Genomic DNA, 20,304 nt, shown 5'->3' with positions numbered 1-20,304 from the left:
AAAGTTCACCTAAGGTTTTTTTTTTTTTTTTTTTAATAAACAACTTTTGCCTCATGTAAAGTAATCAGGTAGCTTCAGAGCAATCAGAATCAAGGTGTCAATGCATAACCTTTAGCCTAATTACACCCACCTGTTACAATGAGCAGATGTTAGCAGTGTTTCTGTTCAGACTTTGTGTGTGTTTAAACCAAGGCTGATTTTGCAGAGGAGAGGTGAAATGGCATGGTTTTTGCAGCAGGTGGGTGTGTCTAGTCAGCAGGTGTGTTAATCAGGAGGACACAATGGCAAGCCTGTAGCTTTAAGCAGGAAAACCTTGAGATTGAGTGGCCAAGAGGCTTTGCTGGACACTGGCAAGTGCTTACGGCCACACCACTCTGGACCCGCCCGATCTCGTCCGATCTCGGAAGCCAAACAGGGTTGGGCCTGGTTAGTACCTGGATGGGAGACCGCTTGGGAATACCAGGTGCTGTAAGTTTTCCATCTTTTCCTCCCAACCAGCAGAGGGTGTTCTTCCAAAATCTGCTTCAAAGTTCACCTAAGGTTTTTTTTTTTTTTTTTTTAATAAACAACTTTTGCCTCATGTAAAGTAATCAGGTAGCTTCAGAGCAATCAGAATCAAGGTGTCAATGCATAACCTTTAGCCTAATTACACCCACCTGTTACAATGAGCAGATGTTAGCAGTGTTTCTGTTCAGACTTTGTGTGTGTTTAAACCAAGGCTGATTTTGCAGAGGAGAGGTGAAATGGCATGGTTTTTGCAGCAGGTGGGTGTGTCTAGTCAGCAGGTGTGTTAATCAGGAGGACACAATGGCAAGCCTGTAGCTTTAAGCAGGAAAACCTTGAGATTGAGTGGCCAAGAGGCTTTGCTGGACACTGGCAAGTGCTTACGGCCACACCACTCTGGACCCGCCCGATCTCGTCCGATCTCGGAAGCCAAACAGGGTTGGGCCTGGTTAGTACCTGGATGGGAGACCGCTTGGGAATACCAGGTGCTGTAAGTTTTCCATCTTTTCCTCCCAACCAGCAGAGGGTGTTCTTCCAAAATCTGCTTCAAAGTTCACCTAAGGTTTTTTTTTTTTTTTTTTTAATAAACAACTTTTGCCTCATGTAAAGTAATCAGGTAGCTTCAGAGCAATCAGAATCAAGGTGTCAATGCATAACCTTTAGCCTAATTACACCCACCTGTTACAATGAGCAGATGTTAGCAGTGTTTCTGTTCAGACTTTGTGTGTGTTTAAACCAAGGCTGATTTTGCAGAGGAGAGGTGAAATGGCATGGTTTTTGCAGCAGGTGGGTGTGTCTAGTCAGCAGGTGTGTTAATCAGGAGGACACAATGGCAAGCCTGTAGCTTTAAGCAGGAAAACCTTGAGATTGAGTGGCCAAGAGGCTTTGCTGGACACTGGCAAGTGCTTACGGCCACACCACTCTGGACCCGCCCGATCTCGTCCGATCTCGGAAGCCAAACAGGGTTGGGCCTGGTTAGTACCTGGATGGGAGACCGCTTGGGAATACCAGGTGCTGTAAGTTTTCCATCTTTTCCTCCCAACCAGCAGAGGGTGTTCTTCCAAAATCTGCTTCAAAGTTCACCTAAGGTTTTTTTTTTTTTTTTTTTAATAAACAACTTTTGCCTCATGTAAAGTAATCAGGTAGCTTCAGAGCAATCAGAATCAAGGTGTCAATGCATAACCTTTAGCCTAATTACACCCACCTGTTACAATGAGCAGATGTTAGCAGTGTTTCTGTTCAGACTTTGTGTGTGTTTAAACCAAGGCTGATTTTGCAGAGGAGAGGTGAAATGGCATGGTTTTTGCAGCAGGTGGGTGTGTCTAGTCAGCAGGTGTGTTAATCAGGAGGACACAATGGCAAGCCTGTAGCTTTAAGCAGGAAAACCTTGAGATTGAGTGGCCAAGAGGCTTTGCTGGACACTGGCAAGTGCTTACGGCCACACCACTCTGGACCCGCCCGATCTCGTCCGATCTCGGAAGCCAAACAGGGTTGGGCCTGGTTAGTACCTGGATGGGAGACCGCTTGGGAATACCAGGTGCTGTAAGTTTTCCATCTTTTCCTCCCAACCAGCAGAGGGTGTTCTTCCAAAATCTGCTTCAAAGTTCACCTAAGGTTTTTTTTTTTTTTTTTTTAATAAACAACTTTTGCCTCATGTAAAGTAATCAGGTAGCTTCAGAGCAATCAGAATCAAGGTGTCAATGCATAACCTTTAGCCTAATTACACCCACCTGTTACAATGAGCAGATGTTAGCAGTGTTTCTGTTCAGACTTTGTGTGTGTTTAAACCAAGGCTGATTTTGCAGAGGAGAGGTGAAATGGCATGGTTTTTGCAGCAGGTGGGTGTGTCTAGTCAGCAGGTGTGTTAATCAGGAGGACACAATGGCAAGCCTGTAGCTTTAAGCAGGAAAACCTTGAGATTGAGTGGCCAAGAGGCTTTGCTGGACACTGGCAAGTGCTTACGGCCACACCACTCTGGACCCGCCCGATCTCGTCCGATCTCGGAAGCCAAACAGGGTTGGGCCTGGTTAGTACCTGGATGGGAGACCGCTTGGGAATACCAGGTGCTGTAAGTTTTCCATCTTTTCCTCCCAACCAGCAGAGGGTGTTCTTCCAAAATCTGCTTCAAAGTTCACCTAAGGTTTTTTTTTTTTTTTTTTTAATAAACAACTTTTGCCTCATGTAAAGTAATCAGGTAGCTTCAGAGCAATCAGAATCAAGGTGTCAATGCATAACCTTTAGCCTAATTACACCCACCTGTTACAATGAGCAGATGTTAGCAGTGTTTCTGTTCAGACTTTGTGTGTGTTTAAACCAAGGCTGATTTTGCAGAGGAGAGGTGAAATGGCATGGTTTTTGCAGCAGGTGGGTGTGTCTAGTCAGCAGGTGTGTTAATCAGGAGGACACAATGGCAAGCCTGTAGCTTTAAGCAGGAAAACCTTGAGATTGAGTGGCCAAGAGGCTTTGCTGGACACTGGCAAGTGCTTACGGCCACACCACTCTGGACCCGCCCGATCTCGTCCGATCTCGGAAGCCAAACAGGGTTGGGCCTGGTTAGTACCTGGATGGGAGACCGCTTGGGAATACCAGGTGCTGTAAGTTTTCCATCTTTTCCTCCCAACCAGCAGAGGGTGTTCTTCCAAAATCTGCTTCAAAGTTCACCTAAGGTTTTTTTTTTTTTTTTTTTAATAAACAACTTTTGCCTCATGTAAAGTAATCAGGTAGCTTCAGAGCAATCAGAATCAAGGTGTCAATGCATAACCTTTAGCCTAATTACACCCACCTGTTACAATGAGCAGATGTTAGCAGTGTTTCTGTTCAGACTTTGTGTGTGTTTAAACCAAGGCTGATTTTGCAGAGGAGAGGTGAAATGGCATGGTTTTTGCAGCAGGTGGGTGTGTCTAGTCAGCAGGTGTGTTAATCAGGAGGACACAATGGCAAGCCTGTAGCTTTAAGCAGGAAAACCTTGAGATTGAGTGGCCAAGAGGCTTTGCTGGACACTGGCAAGTGCTTACGGCCACACCACTCTGGACCCGCCCGATCTCGTCCGATCTCGGAAGCCAAACAGGGTTGGGCCTGGTTAGTACCTGGATGGGAGACCGCTTGGGAATACCAGGTGCTGTAAGTTTTCCATCTTTTCCTCCCAACCAGCAGAGGGTGTTCTTCCAAAATCTGCTTCAAAGTTCACCTAAGGTTTTTTTTTTTTTTTTTTAATAAACAACTTTTGCCTCATGTAAAGTAATCAGGTAGCTTCAGAGCAATCAGAATCAAGGTGTCAATGCATAACCTTTAGCCTAATTACACCCACCTGTTACAATGAGCAGATGTTAGCAGTGTTTCTGTTCAGACTTTGTGTGTGTTTAAACCAAGGCTGATTTTGCAGAGGAGAGGTGAAATGGCATGGTTTTTGCAGCAGGTGGGTGTGTCTAGTCAGCAGGTGTGTTAATCAGGAGGACACAATGGCAAGCCTGTAGCTTTAAGCAGGAAAACCTTGAGATTGAGTGGCCAAGAGGCTTTGCTGGACACTGGCAAGTGCTTACGGCCACACCACTCTGGACCCGCCCGATCTCGTCCGATCTCGGAAGCCAAACAGGGTTGGGCCTGGTTAGTACCTGGATGGGAGACCGCTTGGGAATACCAGGTGCTGTAAGTTTTCCATCTTTTCCTCCCAACCAGCAGAGGGTGTTCTTCCAAAATCTGCTTCAAAGTTCACCTAAGGTTTTTTTTTTTTTTTTTTTAATAAACAACTTTTGCCTCATGTAAAGTAATCAGGTAGCTTCAGAGCAATCAGAATCAAGGTGTCAATGCATAACCTTTAGCCTAATTACACCCACCTGTTACAATGAGCAGATGTTAGCAGTGTTTCTGTTCAGACTTTGTGTGTGTTTAAACCAAGGCTGATTTTGCAGAGGAGAGGTGAAATGGCATGGTTTTTGCAGCAGGTGGGTGTGTCTAGTCAGCAGGTGTGTTAATCAGGAGGACACAATGGCAAGCCTGTAGCTTTAAGCAGGAAAACCTTGAGATTGAGTGGCCAAGAGGCTTTGCTGGACACTGGCAAGTGCTTACGGCCACACCACTCTGGACCCGCCCGATCTCGTCCGATCTCGGAAGCCAAACAGGGTTGGGCCTGGTTAGTACCTGGATGGGAGACCGCTTGGGAATACCAGGTGCTGTAAGTTTTCCATCTTTTCCTCCCAACCAGCAGAGGGTGTTCTTCCAAAATCTGCTTCAAAGTTCACCTAAGGTTTTTTTTTTTTTTTTTTTAATAAACAACTTTTGCCTCATGTAAAGTAATCAGGTAGCTTCAGAGCAATCAGAATCAAGGTGTCAATGCATAACCTTTAGCCTAATTACACCCACCTGTTACAATGAGCAGATGTTAGCAGTGTTTCTGTTCAGACTTTGTGTGTGTTTAAACCAAGGCTGATTTTGCAGAGGAGAGGTGAAATGGCATGGTTTTTGCAGCAGGTGGGTGTGTCTAGTCAGCAGGTGTGTTAATCAGGAGGACACAATGGCAAGCCTGTAGCTTTAAGCAGGAAAACCTTGAGATTGAGTGGCCAAGAGGCTTTGCTGGACACTGGCAAGTGCTTACGGCCACACCACTCTGGACCCGCCCGATCTCGTCCGATCTCGGAAGCCAAACAGGGTTGGGCCTGGTTAGTACCTGGATGGGAGACCGCTTGGGAATACCAGGTGCTGTAAGTTTTCCATCTTTTCCTCCCAACCAGCAGAGGGTGTTCTTCCAAAATCTGCTTCAAAGTTCACCTAAGGTTTTTTTTTTTTTTTTTTTAATAAACAACTTTTGCCTCATGTAAAGTAATCAGGTAGCTTCAGAGCAATCAGAATCAAGGTGTCAATGCATAACCTTTAGCCTAATTACACCCACCTGTTACAATGAGCAGATGTTAGCAGTGTTTCTGTTCAGACTTTGTGTGTGTTTAAACCAAGGCTGATTTTGCAGAGGAGAGGTGAAATGGCATGGTTTTTGCAGCAGGTGGGTGTGTCTAGTCAGCAGGTGTGTTAATCAGGAGGACACAATGGCAAGCCTGTAGCTTTAAGCAGGAAAACCTTGAGATTGAGTGGCCAAGAGGCTTTGCTGGACACTGGCAAGTGCTTACGGCCACACCACTCTGGACCCGCCCGATCTCGTCCGATCTCGGAAGCCAAACAGGGTTGGGCCTGGTTAGTACCTGGATGGGAGACCGCTTGGGAATACCAGGTGCTGTAAGTTTTCCATCTCTTCCTCCCAACCAGCAGAGGGTGTTCTTCCAAAATCTGCTTCAAAGTTCACCTAAGGTTTTTTTCTTTTTCTTTTTCTTTTTTTTTTTTTTTTTTTTTAATAAACAACTTTTGCCTCATGTAAAGTAATCAGGTAGCTTCAGAGCAATCAGAATCAAGGTGTCAATGCATAACCTTTAGCCTAATTACACCCACCTGTTACAATGAGCAGATGTTAGCAGTGTTTCTGTTCAGACTTTGTGTGTGTTTAAACCAAGGCTGATTTTGCAGAGGAGAGGTGAAATGGCATGGTTTTTGCAGCAGGTGGGTGTGTCTAGTCAGCAGGTGTGTTAATCAGGAGGACACAATGGCAAGCCTGTAGCTTTAAGCAGGAAAACCTTGAGATTGAGTGGCCAAGAGGCTTTGCTGGACACTGGCAAGTGCTTACGGCCACACCACTCTGGACCCGCCCGATCTCGTCCGATCTCGGAAGCCAAACAGGGTTGGGCCTGGTTAGTACCTGGATGGGAGACCGCTTGGGAATACCAGGTGCTGTAAGTTTTCCATCTTTTCCTCCCAACCAGCAGAGGGTGTTCTTCCAAAATCTGCTTCAAAGTTCACCTAAGGTTTTTTTTTTTTTTTTTTTAATAAACAACTTTTGCCTCATGTAAAGTAATCAGGTAGCTTCAGAGCAATCAGAATCAAGGTGTCAATGCATAACCTTTAGCCTAATTACACCCACCTGTTACAATGAGCAGATGTTAGCAGTGTTTCTGTTCAGACTTTGTGTGTGTTTAAACCAAGGCTGATTTTGCAGAGGAGAGGTGAAATGGCATGGTTTTTGCAGCAGGTGGGTGTGTCTAGTCAGCAGGTGTGTTAATCAGGAGGACACAATGGCAAGCCTGTAGCTTTAAGCAGGAAAACCTTGAGATTGAGTGGCCAAGAGGCTTTGCTGGACACTGGCAAGTGCTTACGGCCACACCACTCTGGACCCGCCCGATCTCGTCCGATCTCGGAAGCCAAACAGGGTTGGGCCTGGTTAGTACCTGGATGGGAGACCGCTTGGGAATACCAGGTGCTGTAAGTTTTCCATCTTTTCCTCCCAACCAGCAGAGGGTGTTCTTCCAAAATCTGCTTCAAAGTTCACCTAAGGTTTTTTTTTTTTTTTTTTTAATAAACAACTTTTGCCTCATGTAAAGTAATCAGGTAGCTTCAGAGCAATCAGAATCAAGGTGTCAATGCATAACCTTTAGCCTAATTACACCCACCTGTTACAATGAGCAGATGTTAGCAGTGTTTCTGTTCAGACTTTGTGTGTGTTTAAACCAAGGCTGATTTTGCAGAGGAGAGGTGAAATGGCATGGTTTTTGCAGCAGGTGGGTGTGTCTAGTCAGCAGGTGTGTTAATCAGGAGGACACAATGGCAAGCCTGTAGCTTTAAGCAGGAAAACCTTGAGATTGAGTGGCCAAGAGGCTTTGCTGGACACTGGCAAGTGCTTACGGCCACACCACTCTGGACCCGCCCGATCTCGTCCGATCTCGGAAGCCAAACAGGGTTGGGCCTGGTTAGTACCTGGATGGGAGACCGCTTGGGAATACCAGGTGCTGTAAGTTTTCCATCTTTTCCTCCCAACCAGCAGAGGGTGTTCTTCCAAAATCTGCTTCAAAGTTCACCTAAGGTTTTTTTTTTTTTTTTTTAATAAACAACTTTTGCCTCATGTAAAGTAATCAGGTAGCTTCAGAGCAATCAGAATCAAGGTGTCAATGCATAACCTTTAGCCTAATTACACCCACCTGTTACAATGAGCAGATGTTAGCAGTGTTTCTGTTCAGACTTTGTGTGTGTTTAAACCAAGGCTGATTTTGCAGAGGAGAGGTGAAATGGCATGGTTTTTGCAGCAGGTGGGTGTGTCTAGTCAGCAGGTGTGTTAATCAGGAGGACACAATGGCAAGCCTGTAGCTTTAAGCAGGAAAACCTTGAGATTGAGTGGCCAAGAGGCTTTGCTGGACACTGGCAAGTGCTTACGGCCACACCACTCTGGACCCGCCCGATCTCGTCCGATCTCGGAAGCCAAACAGGGTTGGGCCTGGTTAGTACCTGGATGGGAGACCGCTTGGGAATACCAGGTGCTGTAAGTTTTCCATCTTTTCCTCCCAACCAGCAGAGGGTGTTCTTCCAAAATCTGCTTCAAAGTTCACCTAAGGTTTTTTTTTTTTTTTTTTTAATAAACAACTTTTGCCTCATGTAAAGTAATCAGGTAGCTTCAGAGCAATCAGAATCAAGGTGTCAATGCATAACCTTTAGCCTAATTACACCCACCTGTTACAATGAGCAGATGTTAGCAGTGTTTCTGTTCAGACTTTGTGTGTGTTTAAACCAAGGCTGATTTTGCAGAGGAGAGGTGAAATGGCATGGTTTTTGCAGCAGGTGGGTGTGTCTAGTCAGCAGGTGTGTTAATCAGGAGGACACAATGGCAAGCCTGTAGCTTTAAGCAGGAAAACCTTGAGATTGAGTGGCCAAGAGGCTTTGCTGGACACTGGCAAGTGCTTACGGCCACACCACTCTGGACCCGCCCGATCTCGTCCGATCTCGGAAGCCAAACAGGGTTGGGCCTGGTTAGTACCTGGATGGGAGACCGCTTGGGAATACCAGGTGCTGTAAGTTTTCCATCTTTTCCTCCCAACCAGCAGAGGGTGTTCTTCCAAAATCTGCTTCAAAGTTCACCTAAGGTTTTTTTTTTTTTTTTTTTAATAAACAACTTTTGCCTCATGTAAAGTAATCAGGTAGCTTCAGAGCAATCAGAATCAAGGTGTCAATGCATAACCTTTAGCCTAATTACACCCACCTGTTACAATGAGCAGATGTTAGCAGTGTTTCTGTTCAGACTTTGTGTGTGTTTAAACCAAGGCTGATTTTGCAGAGGAGAGGTGAAATGGCATGGTTTTTGCAGCAGGTGGGTGTGTCTAGTCAGCAGGTGTGTTAATCAGGAGGACACAATGGCAAGCCTGTAGCTTTAAGCAGGAAAACCTTGAGATTGAGTGGCCAAGAGGCTTTGCTGGACACTGGCAAGTGCTTACGGCCACACCACTCTGGACCCGCCCGATCTCGTCCGATCTCGGAAGCCAAACAGGGTTGGGCCTGGTTAGTACCTGGATGGGAGACCGCTTGGGAATACCAGGTGCTGTAAGTTTTCCATCTTTTCCTCCCAACCAGCAGAGGGTGTTCTTCCAAAATCTGCTTCAAAGTTCACCTAAGGTTTTTTTTTTTTTTTTTTTAATAAACAACTTTTGCCTCATGTAAAGTAATCAGGTAGCTTCAGAGCAATCAGAATCAAGGTGTCAATGCATAACCTTTAGCCTAATTACACCCACCTGTTACAATGAGCAGATGTTAGCAGTGTTTCTGTTCAGACTTTGTGTGTGTTTAAACCAAGGCTGATTTTGCAGAGGAGAGGTGAAATGGCATGGTTTTTGCAGCAGGTGGGTGTGTCTAGTCAGCAGGTGTGTTAATCAGGAGGACACAATGGCAAGCCTGTAGCTTTAAGCAGGAAAACCTTGAGATTGAGTGGCCAAGAGGCTTTGCTGGACACTGGCAAGTGCTTACGGCCACACCACTCTGGACCCGCCCGATCTCGTCCGATCTCGGAAGCCAAACAGGGTTGGGCCTGGTTAGTACCTGGATGGGAGACCGCTTGGGAATACCAGGTGCTGTAAGTTTTCCATCTTTTCCTCCCAACCAGCAGAGGGTGTTCTTCCAAAATCTGCTTCAAAGTTCACCTAAGGTTTTTTTTTTTTTTTTTTTAATAAACAACTTTTGCCTCATGTAAAGTAATCAGGTAGCTTCAGAGCAATCAGAATCAAGGTGTCAATGCATAACCTTTAGCCTAATTACACCCACCTGTTACAATGAGCAGATGTTAGCAGTGTTTCTGTTCAGACTTTGTGTGTGTTTAAACCAAGGCTGATTTTGCAGAGGAGAGGTGAAATGGCATGGTTTTTGCAGCAGGTGGGTGTGTCTAGTCAGCAGGTGTGTTAATCAGGAGGACACAATGGCAAGCCTGTAGCTTTAAGCAGGAAAACCTTGAGATTGAGTGGCCAAGAGGCTTTGCTGGACACTGGCAAGTGCTTACGGCCACACCACTCTGGACCCGCCCGATCTCGTCCGATCTCGGAAGCCAAACAGGGTTGGGCCTGGTTAGTACCTGGATGGGAGACCGCTTGGGAATACCAGGTGCTGTAAGTTTTCCATCTTTTCCTCCCAACCAGCAGAGGGTGTTCTTCCAAAATCTGCTTCAAAGTTCACCTAAGGTTTTTTTTTTTTTTTTTTTAATAAACAACTTTTGCCTCATGTAAAGTAATCAGGTAGCTTCAGAGCAATCAGAATCAAGGTGTCAATGCATAACCTTTAGCCTAATTACACCCACCTGTTACAATGAGCAGATGTTAGCAGTGTTTCTGTTCAGACTTTGTGTGTGTTTAAACCAAGGCTGATTTTGCAGAGGAGAGGTGAAATGGCATGGTTTTTGCAGCAGGTGGGTGTGTCTAGTCAGCAGGTGTGTTAATCAGGAGGACACAATGGCAAGCCTGTAGCTTTAAGCAGGAAAACCTTGAGATTGAGTGGCCAAGAGGCTTTGCTGGACACTGGCAAGTGCTTACGGCCACACCACTCTGGACCCGCCCGATCTCGTCCGATCTCGGAAGCCAAACAGGGTTGGGCCTGGTTAGTACCTGGATGGGAGACCGCTTGGGAATACCAGGTGCTGTAAGTTTTCCATCTTTTCCTCCCAACCAGCAGAGGGTGTTCTTCCAAAATCTGCTTCAAAGTTCACCTAAGGTTTTTTTTTTTTTTTTTTAATAAACAACTTTTGCCTCATGTAAAGTAATCAGGTAGCTTCAGAGCAATCAGAATCAAGGTGTCAATGCATAACCTTTAGCCTAATTACACCCACCTGTTACAATGAGCAGATGTTAGCAGTGTTTCTGTTCAGACTTTGTGTGTGTTTAAACCAAGGCTGATTTTGCAGAGGAGAGGTGAAATGGCATGGTTTTTGCAGCAGGTGGGTGTGTCTAGTCAGCAGGTGTGTTAATCAGGAGGACACAATGGCAAGCCTGTAGCTTTAAGCAGGAAAACCTTGAGATTGAGTGGCCAAGAGGCTTTGCTGGACACTGGCAAGTGCTTACGGCCACACCACTCTGGACCCGCCCGATCTCGTCCGATCTCGGAAGCCAAACAGGGTTGGGCCTGGTTAGTACCTGGATGGGAGACCGCTTGGGAATACCAGGTGCTGTAAGTTTTCCATCTTTTCCTCCCAACCAGCAGAGGGTGTTCTTCCAAAATCTGCTTCAAAGTTCACCTAAGGTTTTTTTTTTTTTTTTTTTTAATAAACAACTTTTGCCTCATGTAAAGTAATCAGGTAGCTTCAGAGCAATCAGAATCAAGGTGTCAATGCATAACCTTTAGCCTAATTACACCCACCTGTTACAATGAGCAGATGTTAGCAGTGTTTCTGTTCAGACTTTGTGTGTGTTTAAACCAAGGCTGATTTTGCAGAGGAGAGGTGAAATGGCATGGTTTTTGCAGCAGGTGGGTGTGTCTAGTCAGCAGGTGTGTTAATCAGGAGGACACAATGGCAAGCCTGTAGCTTTAAGCAGGAAAACCTTGAGATTGAGTGGCCAAGAGGCTTTGCTGGACACTGGCAAGTGCTTACGGCCACACCACTCTGGACCCGCCCGATCTCGTCCGATCTCGGAAGCCAAACAGGGTTGGGCCTGGTTAGTACCTGGATGGGAGACCGCTTGGGAATACCAGGTGCTGTAAGTTTTCCATCTTTTCCTCCCAACCAGCAGAGGGTGTTCTTCCAAAATCTGCTTCAAAGTTCACCTAAGGTTTTTTTTTTTTTTTTTTTAATAAACAACTTTTGCCTCATGTAAAGTAATCAGGTAGCTTCAGAGCAATCAGAATCAAGGTGTCAATGCATAACCTTTAGCCTAATTACACCCACCTGTTACAATGAGCAGATGTTAGCAGTGTTTCTGTTCAGACTTTGTGTGTGTTTAAACCAAGGCTGATTTTGCAGAGGAGAGGTGAAATGGCATGGTTTTTGCAGCAGGTGGGTGTGTCTAGTCAGCAGGTGTGTTAATCAGGAGGACACAATGGCAAGCCTGTAGCTTTAAGCAGGAAAACCTTGAGATTGAGTGGCCAAGAGGCTTTGCTGGACACTGGCAAGTGCTTACGGCCACACCACTCTGGACCCGCCCGATCTCGTCCGATCTCGGAAGCCAAACAGGGTTGGGCCTGGTTAGTACCTGGATGGGAGACCGCTTGGGAATACCAGGTGCTGTAAGTTTTCCATCTTTTCCTCCCAACCAGCAGAGGGTGTTCTTCCAAAATCTGCTTCAAAGTTCACCTAAGGTTTTTTCCTTTTTCTTTTTCTTTTTTTTTTTTTTTTTTTTTAATAAACAACTTTTGCCTCATGTAAAGTAATCAGGTAGCTTCAGAGCAATCAGAATCAAGGTGTCAATGCATAACCTTTAGCCTAATTACACCCACCTGTTACAATGAGCAGATGTTAGCAGTGTTTCTGTTCAGACTTTGTGTGTGTTTAAACCAAGGCTGATTTTGCAGAGGAGAGGTGAAATGGCATGGTTTTTGCAGCAGGTGGGTGTGTCTAGTCAGCAGGTGTGTTAATCAGGAGGACACAATGGCAAGCCTGTAGCTTTAAGCAGGAAAACCTTGAGATTGAGTGGCCAAGAGGCTTTGCTGGACACTGGCAAGTGCTTACGGCCACACCACTCTGGACCCGCCCGATCTCGTCCGATCTCGGAAGCCAAACAGGGTTGGGCCTGGTTAGTACCTGGATGGGAGACCGCTTGGGAATACCAGGTGCTGTAAGTTTTCCATCTTTTCCTCCCAACCAGCAGAGGGTGTTCTTCCAAAATCTGCTTCAAAGTTCACCTAAGGTTTTTTTTTTTTTTTTTTTAATAAACAACTTTTGCCTCATGTAAAGTAATCAGGTAGCTTCAGAGCAATCAGAATCAAGGTGTCAATGCATAACCTTTAGCCTAATTACACCCACCTGTTACAATGAGCAGATGTTAGCAGTGTTTCTGTTCAGACTTTGTGTGTGTTTAAACCAAGGCTGATTTTGCAGAGGAGAGGTGAAATGGCATGGTTTTTGCAGCAGGTGGGTGTGTCTAGTCAGCAGGTGTGTTAATCAGGAGGACACAATGGCAAGCCTGTAGCTTTAAGCAGGAAAACCTTGAGATTGAGTGGCCAAGAGGCTTTGCTGGACACTGGCAAGTGCTTACGGCCACACCACTCTGGACCCGCCCGATCTCGTCCGATCTCGGAAGCCAAACAGGGTTGGGCCTGGTTAGTACCTGGATGGGAGACCGCTTGGGAATACCAGGTGCTGTAAGTTTTCCATCTTTTCCTCCCAACCAGCAGAGGGTGTTCTTCCAAAATCTGCTTCAAAGTTCACCTAAGGTTTTTTTTTTTTTTTTTTTAATAAACAACTTTTGCCTCATGTAAAGTAATCAGGTAGCTTCAGAGCAATCAGAATCAAGGTGTCAATGCATAACCTTTAGCCTAATTACACCCACCTGTTACAATGAGCAGATGTTAGCAGTGTTTCTGTTCAGACTTTGTGTGTGTTTAAACCAAGGCTGATTTTGCAGAGGAGAGGTGAAATGGCATGGTTTTTGCAGCAGGTGGGTGTGTCTAGTCAGCAGGTGTGTTAATCAGGAGGACACAATGGCAAGCCTGTAGCTTTAAGCAGGAAAACCTTGAGATTGAGTGGCCAAGAGGCTTTGCTGGACACTGGCAAGTGCTTACGGCCACACCACTCTGGACCCGCCCGATCTCGTCCGATCTCGGAAGCCAAACAGGGTTGGGCCTGGTTAGTACCTGGATGGGAGACCGCTTGGGAATACCAGGTGCTGTAAGTTTTCCATCTTTTCCTCCCAACCAGCAGAGGGTGTTCTTCCAAAATCTGCTTCAAAGTTCACCTAAGGTTTTTTTTTTTTTTTTTTTAATAAACAACTTTTGCCTCATGTAAAGTAATCAGGTAGCTTCAGAGCAATCAGAATCAAGGTGTCAATGCATAACCTTTAGCCTAATTACACCCACCTGTTACAATGAGCAGATGTTAGCAGTGTTTCTGTTCAGACTTTGTGTGTGTTTAAACCAAGGCTGATTTTGCAGAGGAGAGGTGAAATGGCATGGTTTTTGCAGCAGGTGGGTGTGTCTAGTCAGCAGGTGTGTTAATCAGGAGGACACAATGGCAAGCCTGTAGCTTTAAGCAGGAAAACCTTGAGATTGAGTGGCCAAGAGGCTTTGCTGGACACTGGCAAGTGCTTACGGCCACACCACTCTGGACCCGCCCGATCTCGTCCGATCTCGGAAGCCAAACAGGGTTGGGCCTGGTTAGTACCTGGATGGGAGACCGCTTGGGAATACCAGGTGCTGTAAGTTTTCCATCTTTTCCTCCCAACCAGCAGAGGGTGTTCTTCCAAAATCTGCTTCAAAGTTCACCTAAGGTTTTTTTTTTTTTTTTTTTAATAAACAACTTTTGCCTCATGTAAAGTAATCAGGTAGCTTCAGAGCAATCAGAATCAAGGTGTCAATGCATAACCTTTAGCCTAATTACACCCACCTGTTACAATGAGCAGATGTTAGCAGTGTTTCTGTTCAGACTTTGTGTGTGTTTAAACCAAGGCTGATTTTGCAGAGGAGAGGTGAAATGGCATGGTTTTTGCAGCAGGTGGGTGTGTCTAGTCAGCAGGTGTGTTAATCAGGAGGACACAATGGCAAGCCTGTAGCTTTAAGCAGGAAAACCTTGAGATTGAGTGGCCAAGAGGCTTTGCTGGACACTGGCAAGTGCTTACGGCCACACCACTCTGGACCCGCCCGATCTCGTCCGATCTCGGAAGCCAAACAGGGTTGGGCCTGGTTAGTACCTGGATGGGAGACCGCTTGGGAATACCAGGTGCTGTAAGTTTTCCATCTCTTCCTCCCAACCAGCAGAGGGTGTTCTTCCAAAATCTGCTTCAAAGTTCACCTAAGGTTTTTTTTTTTTTTTTTTTTTTTTTTTTAATAAACAACTTTTGCCTCATGTAAAGTAATCAGGTAGCTTCAGAGCAATCAGAATCAAGGTGTCAATGCATAACCTTTAGCCTAATTACACCCACCTGTTACAATGAGCAGATGTTAGCAGTGTTTCTGTTCAGACTTTGTGTGTGTTTAAACCAAGGCTGATTTTGCAGAGGAGAGGTGAAATGGCATGGTTTTTGCAGCAGGTGGGTGTGTCTAGTCAGCAGGTGTGTTAATCAGGAGGACACAATGGCAAGCCTGTAGCTTTAAGCAGGAAAACCTTGAGATTGAGTGGCCAAGAGGCTTTGCTGGACACTGGCAAGTGCTTACGGCCACACCACTCTGGACCCGCCCGATCTCGTCCGATCTCGGAAGCCAAACAGGGTTGGGCCTGGTTAGTACCTGGATGGGAGACCGCTTGGGAATACCAGGTGCTGTAAGTTTTCCATCTTTTCCTCCCAACCAGCAGAGGGTGTTCTTCCAAAATCTGCTTCAAAGTTCACCTAAGGTTTTTTTTTTTTTTTTTTTTAATAAACAACTTTTGCCTCATGTAAAGTAATCAGGTAGCTTCAGAGCAATCAGAATCAAGGTGTCAATGCATAACCTTTAGCCTAATTACACCCACCTGTTACAATGAGCAGATGTTAGCAGTGTTTCTGTTCAGACTTTGTGTGTGTTTAAACCAAGGCTGATTTTGCAGAGGAGAGGTGAAATGGCATGGTTTTTGCAGCAGGTGGGTGTGTCTAGTCAGCAGGTGTGTTAATCAGGAGGACACAATGGCAAGCCTGTAGCTTTAAGCAGGAAAACCTTGAGATTGAGTGGCCAAGAGGCTTTGCTGGACACTGGCAAGTGCTTACGGCCACACCACTCTGGACCCGCCCGATCTCGTCCGATCTCGGAAGCCAAACAGGGTTGGGCCTGGTTAGTACCTGGATGGGAGACCGCTTGGGAATACCAGGTGCTGTAAGTTTTCCATCTTTTCCTCCCAACCAGCAGAGGGTGTTCTTCCAAAATCTGCTTCAAAGTTCACCTAAGGTTTTTTTTTTTTTTTTTTAATAAACAACTTTTGCCTCATGTAAAGTAATCAGGTAGCTTCAGAGCAATCAGAATCAAGGTGTCAATGCATAACCTTTAGCCTAATTACACCCACCTGTTACAATGAGCAGATGTTAGCAGTGTTTCTGTTCAGACTTTGTGTGTGTTTAAACCAAGGCTGATTTTGCAGAGGAGAGGTGAAATGGCATGGTTTTTGCAGCAGGTGGGTGTGTCTAGTCAGCAGGTGTGTTAATCAGGAGGACACAATGGCAAGCCTGTAGCTTTAAGCAGGAAAACCTTGAGATTGAGTGGCCAAGAGGCTTTGCTGGACACTGGCAAGTGCTTACGGCCACACCACTCTGGACCCGCCCGATCTCGTCCGATCTCGGAAGCCAAACAGGGTTGGGCCTGGTTAGTACCTGGATGGGAGACCGCTTGGGAATACCAGGTGCTGTAAGTTTTCCATCTTTTCCTCCCAACCAGCAGAGGGTGTTCTTCCAAAATCTGCTTCAAAGTTCACCTAAGGTTTTTTTTTTTTTTTTTTTAATAAACAACTTTTGCCTCATGTAAAGTAATCAGGTAGCTTCAGAGCAATCAGAATCAAGGTGTCAATGCATAACCTTTAGCCTAATTACACCCACCTGTTACAATGAGCAGATGTTAGCAGTGTTTCTGTTCAGACTTTGTGTGTGTTTAAACCAAGGCTGATTTTGCAGAGGAGAGGTGAAATGGCATGGTTTTTGCAGCAGGTGGGTGTGTCTAGTCAGCAGGTGTGTTAATCAGGAGGACACAATGGCAAGCCTGTAGCTTTAAGCAGGAAAACCTTGAGATTGAGTGGCCAAGAGGCTTTGCTGGACACTGGCAAGTGCTTACGGCCACACCACTCTGGACCCGCCCGATCTCGTCCGATCTCGGAAGCCAAACAGGGTTGGGCCTGGTTAGTACCTGGATGGGAGACCGCTTGGGAATACCAGGTGCTGTAAGTTTTCCATCTTTTCCTCCCAACCAGCAGAGGGTGTTCTTCCAAAATCTGCTTCAAAGTTCACCTAAGGTTTTTTTTTTTTTTTTTTTAATAAACAACTTTTGCCTCATGTAAAGTAATCAGGTAGCTTCAGAGCAATCAGAATCAAGGTGTCAATGCATAACCTTTAGCCTAATTACACCCACCTGTTACAATGAGCAGATGTTAGCAGTGTTTCTGTTCAGACTTTGTGTGTGTTTAAACCAAGGCTGATTTTGCAGAGGAGAGGTGAAATGGCATGGTTTTTGCAGCAGGTGGGTGTGTCTAGTCAGCAGGTGTGTTAATCAGGAGGACACAATGGCAAGCCTGTAGCTTTAAGCAGGAAAACCTTGAGATTGAGTGGCCAAGAGGCTTTGCTGGACACTGGCAAGTGCTTACGGCCACACCACTCTGGACCCGCCCGATCTCGTCCGATCTCGGAAGCCAAACAGGGTTGGGCCTGGTTAGTACCTGGATGGGAGACCGCTTGGGAATACCAGGTGCTGTAAGTTTTCCATCTTTTCCTCCCAACCAGCAGAGGGTGTTCTTCCAAAATCTGCTTCAAAGTTCACCTAAGGTTTTTTTTTTTTTTTTTTTAATAAACAACTTTTGCCTCATGTAAAGTAATCAGGTAGCTTCAGAGCAATCAGAATCAAGGTGTCAATGCATAACCTTTAGCCTAATTACACCCACCTGTTACAATGAGCAGATGTTAGCAGTGTTTCTGTTCAGACTTTGTGTGTGTTTAAACCAAGGCTGATTTTGCAGAGGAGAGGTGAAATGGCATGGTTTTTGCAGCAGGTGGGTGTGTCTAGTCAGCAGGTGTGTTAATCAGGAGGACACAATGGCAAGCCTGTAGCTTTAAGCAGGAAAACCTTGAGATTGAGTGGCCAAGAGGCTTTGCTGGACACTGGCAAGTGCTTACGGCCACACCACTCTGGACCCGCCCGATCTCGTCCGATCTCGGAAGCCAAACAGGGTTGGGCCTGGTTAGTACCTGGATGGGAGACCGCTTGGGAATACCAGGTGCTGTAAGTTTTCCATCTTTTCCTCCCAACCAGCAGAGGGTGTTCTTCCAAAATCTGCTTCAAAGTTCACCTAAGGTTTTTTTTTTTTTTTTTTTAATAAACAACTTTTGCCTCATGTAAAGTAATCAGGTAGCTTCAGAGCAATCAGAATCAAGGTGTCAATGCATAACCTTTAGCCTAATTACACCCACCTGTTACAATGAGCAGATGTTAGCAGTGTTTCTGTTCAGACTTTGTGTGTGTTTAAACCAAGGCTGATTTTGCAGAGGAGAGGTGAAATGGCATGGTTTTTGCAGCAGGTGGGTGTGTCTAGTCAGCAGGTGTGTTAATCAGGAGGACACAATGGCAAGCCTGTAGCTTTAAGCAGGAAAACCTTGAGATTGAGTGGCCAAGAGGCTTTGCTGGACACTGGCAAGTGCTTACGGCCACACCACTCTGGACCCGCCCGATCTCGTCCGATCTCGGAAGCCAAACAGGGTTGGGCCTGGTTAGTACCTGGATGGGAGACCGCTTGGGAATACCAGGTGCTGTAAGTTTTCCATCTTTTCCTCCCAACCAGCAGAGGGTGTTCTTCCAAAATCTGCTTCAAAGTTCACCTAAGGTTTTTTTTTTTTTTTTTTTAATAAACAACTTTTGCCTCATGTAAAGTAATCAGGTAGCTTCAGAGCAATCAGAATCAAGGTGTCAATGCATAACCTTTAGCCTAATTACACCCACCTGTTACAATGAGCAGATGTTAGCAGTGTTTCTGTTCAGACTTTGTGTGTGTTTAAACCAAGGCTGATTTTGCAGAGGAGAGGTGAAATGGCATGGTTTTTGCAGCAGGTGGGTGTGTCTAGTCAGCAGGTGTGTTAATCAGGAGGACACAATGGCAAGCCTGTAGCTTTAAGCAGGAAAACCTTGAGATTGAGTGGCCAAGAGGCTTTGCTGGACACTGGCAAGTGCTTACGGCCACACCACTCTGGACCCGCCCGATCTCGTCCGATCTCGGAAGCCAAACAGGGTTGGGCCTGGTTAGTACCTGGATGGGAGACCGCTTGGGAATACCAGGTGCTGTAAGTTTTCCATCTTTTCCTCCCAACCAGCAGAGGGTGTTCTTCCAAAATCTGCTTCAAAGTTCACCTAAGGTTTTTTTTTTTTTTTTTTTAATAAACAACTTTTGCCTCATGTAAAGTAATCAGGTAGCTTCAGAGCAATCAGAATCAAGGTGTCAATGCATAACCTTTAGCCTAATTACACCCACCTGTTACAATGAGCAGATGTTAGCAGTGTTTCTGTTCAGACTTTGTGTGTGTTTAAACCAAGGCTGATTTTGCAGAGGAGAGGTGAAATGGCATGGTTTTTGCAGCAGGTGGGTGTGTCTAGTCAGCAGGTGTGTTAATCAGGAGGACACAATGGCAAGCCTGTAGCTTTAAGCAGGAAAACCTTGAGATTGAGTGGCCAAGAGGCTTTGCTGGACACTGGCAAGTGCTTACGGCCACACCACTCTGGACCCGCCCGATCTCGTCCGATCTCGGAAGCCAAACAGGGTTGGGCCTGGTTAGTACCTGGATGGGAGACCGCTTGGGAATACCAGGTGCTGTAAGTTTTCCATCTTTTCCTCCCAACCAGCAGAGGGTGTTCTTCCAAAATCTGCTTCAAAGTTCACCTAAGGTTTTTTTTTTTTTTTTTTTAATAAACAACTTTTGCCTCATGTAAAGTAATCAGGTAGCTTCAGAGCAATCAGAATCAAGGTGTCAATGCATAACCTTTAGCCTAATTACACCCACCTGTTACAATGAGCAGATGTTAGCAGTGTTTCTGTTCAGACTTTGTGTGTGTTTAAACCAAGGCTGATTTTGCAGAGGAGAGGTGAAATGGCATGGTTTTTGCAGCAGGTGGGTGTGTCTAGTCAGCAGGTGTGTTAATCAGGAGGACACAATGGCAAGCCTGTAGCTTTAAGCAGGAAAACCTTGAGATTGAGTGGCCAAGAGGCTTTGCTGGACACTGGCAAGTGCTTACGGCCACACCACTCTGGACCCGCCCGATCTCGTCCGATCTCGGAAGCCAAACAGGGTTGGGCCTGGTTAGTACCTGGATGGGAGACCGCTTGGGAATACCAGGTGCTGTAAGTTTTCCATCTTTTCCTCCCAACCAGCAGAGGGTGTTCTTCCAAAATCTGCTTCAAAGTTCACCTAAGGTTTTTTTTTTTTTTTTTTTAATAAACAACTTTTGCCTCATGTAAAGTAATCAGGTAGCTTCAGAGCAATCAGAATCAAGGTGTCAATGCATAACCTTTAGCCTAATTACACCCACCTGTTACAATGAGCAGATGTTAGCAGTGTTTCTGTTCAGACTTTGTGTGTGTTTAAACCAAGGCTGATTTTGCAGAGGAGAGGTGAAATGGCATGGTTTTTGCAGCAGGTGGGTGTGTCTAGTCAGCAGGTGTGT

General features: G+C 45.7%; 1 protein-coding gene and 38 non-coding genes across 39 annotated transcripts in view; all 39 read left to right on the top strand.

Annotated features, from left to right (window-relative positions):
* LOC144984559 (uncharacterized) overlaps positions 1-20,304 on the top strand; it is a 402,969-nt gene that overhangs the window by 185,453 nt on the left and 197,212 nt on the right. The gene's annotated exons all lie outside the window — the stretch shown is intronic.
* LOC144985586 (5S ribosomal RNA) lies at positions 357-475 on the top strand. Its single transcript, XR_013649415.1, has one exon. It is a non-coding gene; the product is annotated as a 5S ribosomal RNA (ribosomal RNA).
* On the top strand, positions 883-1,001 carry LOC144985585 (5S ribosomal RNA). Its single transcript, XR_013649414.1, has one exon. It is a non-coding gene; the product is annotated as a 5S ribosomal RNA (ribosomal RNA).
* On the top strand, positions 1,409-1,527 carry LOC144985584 (5S ribosomal RNA). The gene has a single exon (XR_013649413.1). It is a non-coding gene; the product is annotated as a 5S ribosomal RNA (ribosomal RNA).
* Positions 1,935-2,053, top strand: LOC144985583 (5S ribosomal RNA). Its single transcript, XR_013649412.1, has one exon. It is a non-coding gene; the product is annotated as a 5S ribosomal RNA (ribosomal RNA).
* Positions 2,461-2,579, top strand: LOC144985581 (5S ribosomal RNA). Its single transcript, XR_013649410.1, has one exon. It is a non-coding gene; the product is annotated as a 5S ribosomal RNA (ribosomal RNA).
* LOC144985580 (5S ribosomal RNA) lies at positions 2,987-3,105 on the top strand. The gene has a single exon (XR_013649409.1). It is a non-coding gene; the product is annotated as a 5S ribosomal RNA (ribosomal RNA).
* On the top strand, positions 3,513-3,631 carry LOC144985579 (5S ribosomal RNA). The gene has a single exon (XR_013649408.1). It is a non-coding gene; the product is annotated as a 5S ribosomal RNA (ribosomal RNA).
* LOC144985578 (5S ribosomal RNA) lies at positions 4,038-4,156 on the top strand. Its single transcript, XR_013649407.1, has one exon. It is a non-coding gene; the product is annotated as a 5S ribosomal RNA (ribosomal RNA).
* LOC144985577 (5S ribosomal RNA) lies at positions 4,564-4,682 on the top strand. The gene has a single exon (XR_013649406.1). It is a non-coding gene; the product is annotated as a 5S ribosomal RNA (ribosomal RNA).
* Positions 5,090-5,208, top strand: LOC144985576 (5S ribosomal RNA). The gene has a single exon (XR_013649405.1). It is a non-coding gene; the product is annotated as a 5S ribosomal RNA (ribosomal RNA).
* Positions 5,616-5,734, top strand: LOC144985575 (5S ribosomal RNA). Its single transcript, XR_013649404.1, has one exon. It is a non-coding gene; the product is annotated as a 5S ribosomal RNA (ribosomal RNA).
* On the top strand, positions 6,164-6,282 carry LOC144985574 (5S ribosomal RNA). Its single transcript, XR_013649403.1, has one exon. It is a non-coding gene; the product is annotated as a 5S ribosomal RNA (ribosomal RNA).
* Positions 6,690-6,808, top strand: LOC144985573 (5S ribosomal RNA). The gene has a single exon (XR_013649402.1). It is a non-coding gene; the product is annotated as a 5S ribosomal RNA (ribosomal RNA).
* On the top strand, positions 7,216-7,334 carry LOC144985572 (5S ribosomal RNA). The gene has a single exon (XR_013649401.1). It is a non-coding gene; the product is annotated as a 5S ribosomal RNA (ribosomal RNA).
* Positions 7,741-7,859, top strand: LOC144985570 (5S ribosomal RNA). Its single transcript, XR_013649399.1, has one exon. It is a non-coding gene; the product is annotated as a 5S ribosomal RNA (ribosomal RNA).
* Positions 8,267-8,385, top strand: LOC144985569 (5S ribosomal RNA). Its single transcript, XR_013649398.1, has one exon. It is a non-coding gene; the product is annotated as a 5S ribosomal RNA (ribosomal RNA).
* Positions 8,793-8,911, top strand: LOC144985568 (5S ribosomal RNA). Its single transcript, XR_013649397.1, has one exon. It is a non-coding gene; the product is annotated as a 5S ribosomal RNA (ribosomal RNA).
* Positions 9,319-9,437, top strand: LOC144985567 (5S ribosomal RNA). Its single transcript, XR_013649396.1, has one exon. It is a non-coding gene; the product is annotated as a 5S ribosomal RNA (ribosomal RNA).
* Positions 9,845-9,963, top strand: LOC144985566 (5S ribosomal RNA). Its single transcript, XR_013649395.1, has one exon. It is a non-coding gene; the product is annotated as a 5S ribosomal RNA (ribosomal RNA).
* On the top strand, positions 10,371-10,489 carry LOC144985565 (5S ribosomal RNA). Its single transcript, XR_013649394.1, has one exon. It is a non-coding gene; the product is annotated as a 5S ribosomal RNA (ribosomal RNA).
* Positions 10,896-11,014, top strand: LOC144985564 (5S ribosomal RNA). The gene has a single exon (XR_013649393.1). It is a non-coding gene; the product is annotated as a 5S ribosomal RNA (ribosomal RNA).
* On the top strand, positions 11,423-11,541 carry LOC144985563 (5S ribosomal RNA). The gene has a single exon (XR_013649392.1). It is a non-coding gene; the product is annotated as a 5S ribosomal RNA (ribosomal RNA).
* On the top strand, positions 11,949-12,067 carry LOC144985562 (5S ribosomal RNA). The gene has a single exon (XR_013649391.1). It is a non-coding gene; the product is annotated as a 5S ribosomal RNA (ribosomal RNA).
* LOC144985561 (5S ribosomal RNA) lies at positions 12,497-12,615 on the top strand. The gene has a single exon (XR_013649390.1). It is a non-coding gene; the product is annotated as a 5S ribosomal RNA (ribosomal RNA).
* Positions 13,023-13,141, top strand: LOC144985559 (5S ribosomal RNA). Its single transcript, XR_013649388.1, has one exon. It is a non-coding gene; the product is annotated as a 5S ribosomal RNA (ribosomal RNA).
* Positions 13,549-13,667, top strand: LOC144985558 (5S ribosomal RNA). Its single transcript, XR_013649387.1, has one exon. It is a non-coding gene; the product is annotated as a 5S ribosomal RNA (ribosomal RNA).
* On the top strand, positions 14,075-14,193 carry LOC144985557 (5S ribosomal RNA). Its single transcript, XR_013649386.1, has one exon. It is a non-coding gene; the product is annotated as a 5S ribosomal RNA (ribosomal RNA).
* Positions 14,601-14,719, top strand: LOC144985556 (5S ribosomal RNA). The gene has a single exon (XR_013649385.1). It is a non-coding gene; the product is annotated as a 5S ribosomal RNA (ribosomal RNA).
* Positions 15,136-15,254, top strand: LOC144985555 (5S ribosomal RNA). Its single transcript, XR_013649384.1, has one exon. It is a non-coding gene; the product is annotated as a 5S ribosomal RNA (ribosomal RNA).
* On the top strand, positions 15,663-15,781 carry LOC144985554 (5S ribosomal RNA). The gene has a single exon (XR_013649383.1). It is a non-coding gene; the product is annotated as a 5S ribosomal RNA (ribosomal RNA).
* LOC144985553 (5S ribosomal RNA) lies at positions 16,188-16,306 on the top strand. Its single transcript, XR_013649382.1, has one exon. It is a non-coding gene; the product is annotated as a 5S ribosomal RNA (ribosomal RNA).
* On the top strand, positions 16,714-16,832 carry LOC144985552 (5S ribosomal RNA). The gene has a single exon (XR_013649381.1). It is a non-coding gene; the product is annotated as a 5S ribosomal RNA (ribosomal RNA).
* Positions 17,240-17,358, top strand: LOC144985551 (5S ribosomal RNA). Its single transcript, XR_013649380.1, has one exon. It is a non-coding gene; the product is annotated as a 5S ribosomal RNA (ribosomal RNA).
* Positions 17,766-17,884, top strand: LOC144985550 (5S ribosomal RNA). Its single transcript, XR_013649379.1, has one exon. It is a non-coding gene; the product is annotated as a 5S ribosomal RNA (ribosomal RNA).
* Positions 18,292-18,410, top strand: LOC144985548 (5S ribosomal RNA). The gene has a single exon (XR_013649377.1). It is a non-coding gene; the product is annotated as a 5S ribosomal RNA (ribosomal RNA).
* Positions 18,818-18,936, top strand: LOC144985547 (5S ribosomal RNA). The gene has a single exon (XR_013649376.1). It is a non-coding gene; the product is annotated as a 5S ribosomal RNA (ribosomal RNA).
* LOC144985546 (5S ribosomal RNA) lies at positions 19,344-19,462 on the top strand. The gene has a single exon (XR_013649375.1). It is a non-coding gene; the product is annotated as a 5S ribosomal RNA (ribosomal RNA).
* On the top strand, positions 19,870-19,988 carry LOC144985545 (5S ribosomal RNA). The gene has a single exon (XR_013649374.1). It is a non-coding gene; the product is annotated as a 5S ribosomal RNA (ribosomal RNA).

This window comes from Oryzias latipes, chromosome 16, assembly GCF_053564925.1.
Source record: "Oryzias latipes strain Hd-rR chromosome 16, Olatipes_Hd-rR_3.1".
NCBI classification, from domain to species: Eukaryota; Metazoa; Chordata; class Actinopteri; order Beloniformes; family Adrianichthyidae; genus Oryzias; species Oryzias latipes.
This window is presented reverse-complemented; position numbering and strand designations above follow the sequence as displayed.